The sequence below is a fragment of the Ptychodera flava genome, chromosome 19, assembly GCF_041260155.1.
Source record: "Ptychodera flava strain L36383 chromosome 19, AS_Pfla_20210202, whole genome shotgun sequence".
NCBI classification, from domain to species: Eukaryota; Metazoa; Hemichordata; class Enteropneusta; family Ptychoderidae; genus Ptychodera; species Ptychodera flava.
The window spans coordinates 18550187-18557845 of NC_091946.1; the positions used below are offsets into that span (position 1 = coordinate 18550187).

Here is a 7659-nt window from a genome sequence, read left to right on the forward strand (position 1 = left end):
CCTCACTGAGTTAAAGTTCACCGTAAAGAGGTGAGCTAACACATCTTGTCTGTTTGAAGTAATTAATGGTATGAATATATGGATACATTTAGTCATATTAACCCCGTCCTTCAATTTTCCAGATCCGCATACACGACCAAGATATCACACGCGGACCACAGGAGTAGGTGGACTGGATAGTCTTTAGTGTATAGCTATGCTACGTTCCGACATTCTGATACGTAGACAATCCACAAAGGTATGAAAGGGACTTGTCTGGCCTGAAAATAAAATTGCCCGTTCTAGTCGAAAAATAAAATAAATCCTAAATTCAATTACATCCTTCAATGCGGAACGCTCTCTGCTGTCAAAAAGACACTCATGTCACGAAAAAAAGAAATCTTTTCAAGAAATCTGCCGTGTTGTAACAAAATTGGCGTTTCTGGTGTCCAAAGTTGTGATAACGTAACTCATTATCATAATGGGACGCTGTCCGTAGATAGAAAGTGGTGAATCTCCGTCACAAAACTGACCATAGATGATTTCATTTTTATTGTTATTTCTTAAGACGTTTGCTTATCTATCTATGACAAATTTTCCCCACACAGAGTTAGACGTGGTGGATATGGCAGAATTTCGGCAGATCGGCCACACTGACCAAGTCTATAAAATTCATGAGTTTACTTTATTTTTTGTTTAAACACACACTAATTTCGATTGGATATCTGGGGAATGGCTATCATATCAGGTTGACAACCCCCACGCATGGGCAGTTAATTAAGATGACTCTTTTAAGGCAGTAATGATTCTGAATAAAAACAAGAAATATTTATTGGTTTCCCATTTTTCCATACAAATACAACACTAACGTTCATCAAACAAGGAAAACTATGCACACCTAGCAAAGTCGTTTGTAACTACATTCAAAACACAGTAAGCATGTAATGACCCAAATATTCCACAATGCTTCAAAAGTTGCCGTGTAGCATGGAAGTGCTGGCTCCTCTCCTGGCTCCATAATCGTAGCGACTAATCATATCAAGGTAGAAGAGAACATTTTAGCCTCCAAGGACTAACGTACGCGTAACCAAAAAATAAACCACGGAGGTTACTACTAGTAAGTCACCTACCCAACCACTTTAAAGGGATGATCAAGATGGCCAGAACAGCCAATTTTGACCAACCAGTTTCAAGAACCTTGGAAAAGGTGCTAAAAGCGTGCGATAACTATATTGACGGGATAAACATTGAGAAGAGTAGGATTAAGAGAGGTGTGACTGATTCAACCTGTTCAGTTTCTGTCCGGGGAATAGTTGTTATGGCAGTTGTTGGTGTCGTCCATGAAGTCGTGGATATAGGGTAATTATTCTACTTAATTAATTCAACTTTTCTTCCATGAATAACCCTTGAACATGTTTAATGCTTTCGGAGCGCCAGCCCTATTTCATGTAAGCGATAAGCAATTATTTTTTGTTTAACCTCAACCGTCTTAGACTTGACTATAAGGATTCTCAGGAGACATATGTAACTGAAAGATTCGACTATAAAAACTTTAAACTTAGAGACATAGCCGGAAACGTGGTTAGGTGATAGTAACATGGTCACAAAAAGGTTTGTGACTTAAACAGTGGTTTTACTATTGTGCAATTCAAAGTCTTATCAGGTAATGTTCGAACAAGCACATCAGACTAACGTGTTTTGAACGAAACAGGAGAGACTTAATATATTCAACAAGTATTCTTACTAAAAACTTTGAAATGCAAGAAATCTAATAATTCGTGAACAGTTAGAACGTATAATAAACATCGTTCGTAAAAATGCAGTGTTATTAAAACATCGCAATTCAGAATTCCTCTCTTCATGTATGATGATACGCGTGCAGATATGGTATCTGAAATAAACTTTAAAAAAAAATTAAAAAGTTGGCTTTAGGTGTTAGTCGCACACAGTTTCGAGGGGAATACACGGACAAGAGTACAACAGATTTCACAATTGCTTGATAATAAATCTTTTATTTTGATCTTTGTAAAGCTGCAACCATTGTGAAAAAATGCAGCGCGTCCTTTACATCAAAACATTCTGGCAAGTGTGGACTGTTGGAAAGCGACAGAGTAAAGCAGAATCAAATGTAGGATGACGAACTCGGCCCTTTCACAGTCAAAAGTAGAGTAAATATCACAGAAGTCACCTAATATTGCTTTATAGTTTGCGCGGGAGTTTCGTGTCGACAAACTCAGGTTTGTTTCATAGAGATAAGCCATGTTACATTGTCAGCTTATAGGCGAGATCGTTCAGACACGTCTGCCATTTGTCGTCCTGATGATAACAGCAGATACCTTTCCACTAAAAATATCAGGACTTTTTCTTTGGTCTCTGAACGGCAATATCACCCTGTCGTAATTAAGAAAACACGCTCTCCATTCAGTAAAAAGGGAACGCTGGCCCTACAAACTAACTGTATCAGATTAAAGCAACGTCTGGTTAATGGCCTGACGAGGGGGCTGCCACTTATTTTTGTGACTTTTCGGAAATGGTTTCTATCATCGTAATCTTATAACTGTTTTTGTTGCATATGGTGACTGCGAAAATAAATTTATACGTTATGAGGAGATGGTGTCAATCACTATGCTTAAAAGGGACAATATTCTTCGAGGGGAATACACGGACAAGAGTACAACAGATTTCACAATTGCTTGATAATAAATCTTTTATTTTGATCTTTGTAAAGCTGCAACCATTGTGAAAAAATGCAGCGCGTCCTTTACATCAAAACATTCTGGCAAGTGTGGACTGTTGGAAAGCGACAGAGTAAAGCAGAATCAAATGTAGGATGACGAACTCGGCCCTTTCACAGTCAAAAGTAGAGTAAATATCACAGAAGTCACCTAATATTGCTTTATAGTTTGCGCGGGAGTTTCGTGTCGACAAACTCAGGTTTGCTTCATATTGATGAGCTGTGTTACATTGTCGGCATATAGGCGAAATCGTTCAGACACGTCTGCCATCCGTCGGCGTAATAACAGAGATACCTTTCCACTAAAATATCAGGACTTTTTCTTTGGTCTCTGAACGGCAATATCACCCTGTCGTAATTAAGAAAACACGCTCTCCATTCAGTAAAAAGGGAACGCTGGCCCTACAAACTAACTGTATCAGATTAAAGCAACGTCTGGTTAATGGCCTGACGAGGGGGCTGCCACTTATTTTTGTGACTTTTCGGAAATGGTTTCTATCATCGTAATCTTATAACTGTTTTTGTTGCATATGGTGACTGCGAAAATAAATTTATACGTTATGAGGAGATGGTGTCAATCACTATGCTTAAAAGGGACAATATTCTTGTCGGACGTACGTCTAGTAATGTGTCACTGTCGCTGACACTCTCACTAAGTTTAAGTTTTCTGTGTACAGGTGAGCTATAAGGTCGAGTCTGCTTGCAGTAATTAATGGTATGAATACATGAATACATTTAGTCACATTAACCCCTGACCTTCGATTTTCCAGATCCGCAGGCACGTCCAAGATATTACCCGTGGACCACAGACGTAGGTGGACTGGGAAGTCTTTAGTGTAGGGTTTTGCTACGTTCCGACGTTCTGATACGTAGACAATCCACAAAGGTATGAAAGGGACTTGTCTGGCCTGAAAATAAAATTGCCCGTTCTGGTCGAAAAATAAAAGAAATCTTACATTTAGTTACCTCTTTTGATTATGAACGCTCTCTGCTGTCAAAAACACTCATGTAACGATAAAATGAAAACTTTTTAAGAAATCTGCCGTGTTGTAACAAAATTGGCGTTTCTGGTGTCCACAGTTGTGATAACGCAACCATTGTCATAAAGGAACGCCGTCCGCATATAGAAAGTGGTCAATCTCCGTCTAACGCCATTGATGGCGTTGCTCACTGACCAATCAGCGATGCGGACTCTGACCTCCGACGACTCGGAAGTAAATGATATGGTGCAATTTGTAGTGGACTAAAGTATAAGTCTGTACATACTCTACGTTCACTCAGTAATTGCATTTTCAGGCTATGTTTAACGTGATTTTCATAGAACCTGACCGCAAAAAAGTCAGACACACAACCCAAAGTTTATGCTACAGCCTGCTGCGGAGGAAATACCAGCTCGACACTTCGCATATAGTTCTGTCCAACCACATAAGTTATTAAAGACCACTGACATGAATAAATGTCTGTCATAATGTGCGCACTGACGTGATGATTCAGATAACGTAATCCCTGTAGTAGACTATGGCTGGTTAGAATTAGTGTCATCAAATGACGGCACTCGAAAAACGTTGGGGCACGGATGTGAAACATGCAGATTTCTAGCATTTTCCTATCGTTATCTGTGATCCCTTCCTATGGCTATATTTCGCCAAACTGATTATAGATTTTTCATTTTTTATTGTAATTTCTTAAGACATTTGTTTATCTATCCATGACAAATTTGTCCCCCCACACAGTAAGACGTGGTGGATATGGCCGCTTTGGGGCAAATCGGCCATACTGACCAAGTCTATAAAATTCATGACTTTACTTTGCTTATTTACACACACACAATAATTTCGATTGGAAATCAGGGGAATTGCTATCATATCAGGTTGACAGCACCCATGCATCGGCAGTTAATTAAGATGACTCTTTGTAAGACAATAACGATTCCAAATAAAGCAAGACAACTTTGTTGGTTTCACAAATTTCCTGTAAATGCATTACTAATGTTCAGCAAACAGGGGAAATTATGCAGAGCTAACAAAGTCATTTGTGACGACATTCAAACACAGTGAGCATGTAACGACGTAGATATTCCACAATGCTTGCCGTATAGCATGGAGGTGCTTGCTCCGCTCCTGGCTGCAAAATTCTACCGAATAACCATCAAGGGAAGAGAACTTTTTAGCCTCCACTGACTAACGTACGCATGACCGAAAAAATAAAACCACGAAGGTTATTACTAGTAAAGCACCTACCCAACCATTTTAAAGGGGTAACCAAGTTAAAAGCGTTCGATAGATTTATATTGACAGGATAAACATTGGGAACGGTAGGATTAAGAGTTGTGTGACTGGTCCAACCAGTTCAGTTTTTGTGTGGGGAATAGTTTGAATGTCTGTTGTTTGTGTCGTTCATGAAGTCATGGATATAGAGTAATTATTCTATTTCAACTTTTGTTCGATCCATTTACCTTTAACATATTTTAACGCTTTCAGAACGCCAGTCCTACTTCATGTAAGGGATAAGCAATGCTTTTTGGGTTTAACCTCAACGGTCTTAAACTTGAACGCAAGGATTCTAAGAAGAGATATGTAACTGAAAAATTCAGCTGTAAAAAACTTACAACTTATAGACGTAGCCGGAAACAAGGTTAGGCACGTTTCCTATTTTACAGGATTTTACTATTGTGCAATTCGGAGTCTTATCAGTTAATGTCCGAACAAGCACACGAGATCCGCGTATTTTGAATGAAAAAGAAGAGACTTGATATATTGAGCACGTGTTCTTACTACCCAGTTGAAAAGCCAGAAATCTCTGAAAGTTACCAACAATTAGAACATAAAATAGACATCGATCGTAAAAATAATGCAGTGCTATTAAAGCATCGGACCTCCACAGCACAGAATTCCTCTCTTCATCTGATAATACGCGTGCTGATATCGTATAACATTTGAAATCACATTTAAAAATAAAAATTGCTTTCAGGTGTTCGTCGCAAACATGTAAGAGGGGAACACACTGACAAGTGTACAACAGATTTTACCATCGCTTGATAGTGAAACCTTCATTTTCACCATTGTAAAGCTGCAACAAATATGGAAAATTGCAGTGCGTCCTTTACATTTAAACTTGCTAGTAGGCCTTGACTGTTGGAAAGCGATAGAGTAAAGCAGAATCAAACGAAGGATGGCGAACTCTGGCCTTGTCTGTTCAAAGTAAACTGAACGTCACAGAACTCACCTGAATGTTGGTTGGTTAATCAATGGCGCCGCTGACGCTGAATGCGATGTTCCCGCGAGGTTTATGGTTATACAACTTAAAGTGTGTGACCACAGTACAGGTTCGGTTAACCCTGCGACAAAAGACAGGGTCGGATTTACCCTAGGCTTCCTAGGTAGTAACTGTATCAATGACATGCATATACCCTATGGGTACATCTGAGCTGGGCCATCGGCAGAAAAAATCTCGGGTGTTAAAATGGTACTTTGCTCAGGAGTTTCGTGTCGACAAAGTCAGTGTGTCAGACTTGATAGAGATTAGCCATGATGTTACATAGTCAGCTTATAGGCGAGATCGTTCAGACACGTCTGCCACCTGTCGTCCTTATAATAACAGAGAATACCTTTCCACTAAAAATATCCAGACGTTTTACTTTGGTCTTTGAACTGCAATATCACGCTGTCGTAACTTAGTAAACACTCTCCATTCAGTAAAAGCGGCGCTGCCCTACAAATTAAGTGTATCAGATGAAAGCAACGCCTGGTTAACGGCCTAACGAGGGTGCTGCCACTCATTCGTGCCTTTATAACCTCTTTCTCCGTTGTTTTTGTGACTTTTCGGAAATGGTTTATATCACCGTCAACTTGTATACTGTTTTAGTTGTATTAATGGCCATGGAAAGAAATTCATAGGTTTAATAGGAGGTGATGTCCAATCACGGTGCTTAAGACCGACATTATTACAGTCGGACGTGCTGTATCACTCTCACCGATAGCCTCACTCAGTTCAAGTTTACTCTAAACAGGTGAGCTAACAAATCCAGTCTGCTTGAAATAATTTATAGTATGAATACATTAATACATTTTGTCACATTAACCCCTGACCTTCGATCGATTTTCCAAAGGTGAAGGTACGAGCAAGAAGTCACCCGGGCCGCGGACGCCTGCGCAAGCGAAGTGCTTTGAAATTTAGACCTTGCATTTGTACGAAATTTTTGGTGTCTGTGTCGGGGGGAGAGAGAGAGAGAGAGAGAGAGAGAGAGAGAGAGAGAGAGAGAGAGAGAGAGATCTCGGACATAAACACACTGTGACCTGTGCTGCACCATATGAAACCAACTTAACACTGAAAGGAGCTAACGGCAAAATGTTGGGTCACTCCGGATCTTTACTGTGAATGAATGATGACGTCATCAACATTTGAATATATATGACTTTACTTAAAAGGATTTTGTAGTCAATTATACATGTGCTGTGAGCGAAACGCACTAAAAAGACTGCAAAGTCACTTGCACTTCTACAACCTCGGACAAATGGGAAATAAATAATACAGTACAATTTGTTGTTTGTTGTTGACTAAACATTCAGTTACTTCGTTCGATGCGGAAGGCTCTCTGCTGGCCAAAATCACACTCATGTCACGATAAAATGGTGTTTTGATAAAATCGGCGTTTCTTGTGTCCACAGTTGCATCATAATATGACGCTTTCCGCAGAAAGTGGTGAATCTCCGTCTGATGCCGTTGATGGCGTTGCTCACTGACCAATCAGCGATGCGGACGGCGACCTCGGACGACTCGGAAGTAAATGATACAGTGCAATTTGTTGTTGACTAAACTATAAATCTGTACATACTTCAAGCCCACTCAGTAATTGCATTTTAGGCTATGTTAAACGTGATTTTCATGAAACCTGTCAAAGTCAAATACACTACCTAAAGTTTATGATACAATATGTTGAGGATATC

The 7659-nt window shown here is 39.7% G+C and overlaps 1 protein-coding gene across 2 annotated transcripts in view; it reads right to left on the reverse strand.

Moving 5' to 3' along the window:
* Positions 1–6080, reverse strand: part of LOC139118794 (sulfotransferase 1B1-like) — a 30544-nt gene extending 24464 nt beyond the window's left edge. The window contains exons 1-2 of one of the 2 annotated variants that reach the window (XM_070682255.1): positions 5939–6076; positions 3470–3642 (exon numbers count right to left, since the gene is read on the reverse strand). The gene's annotated coding sequence lies outside the window, so the exon portion shown is untranslated. Of the gene's footprint in view, positions 1–3469; positions 3643–5938 lie in introns of both variants that reach the window. The other variant, XM_070682256.1, reaches the window with a different exon arrangement.
* Between the last annotated feature and the right edge of the window lie 1579 nt (positions 6081–7659).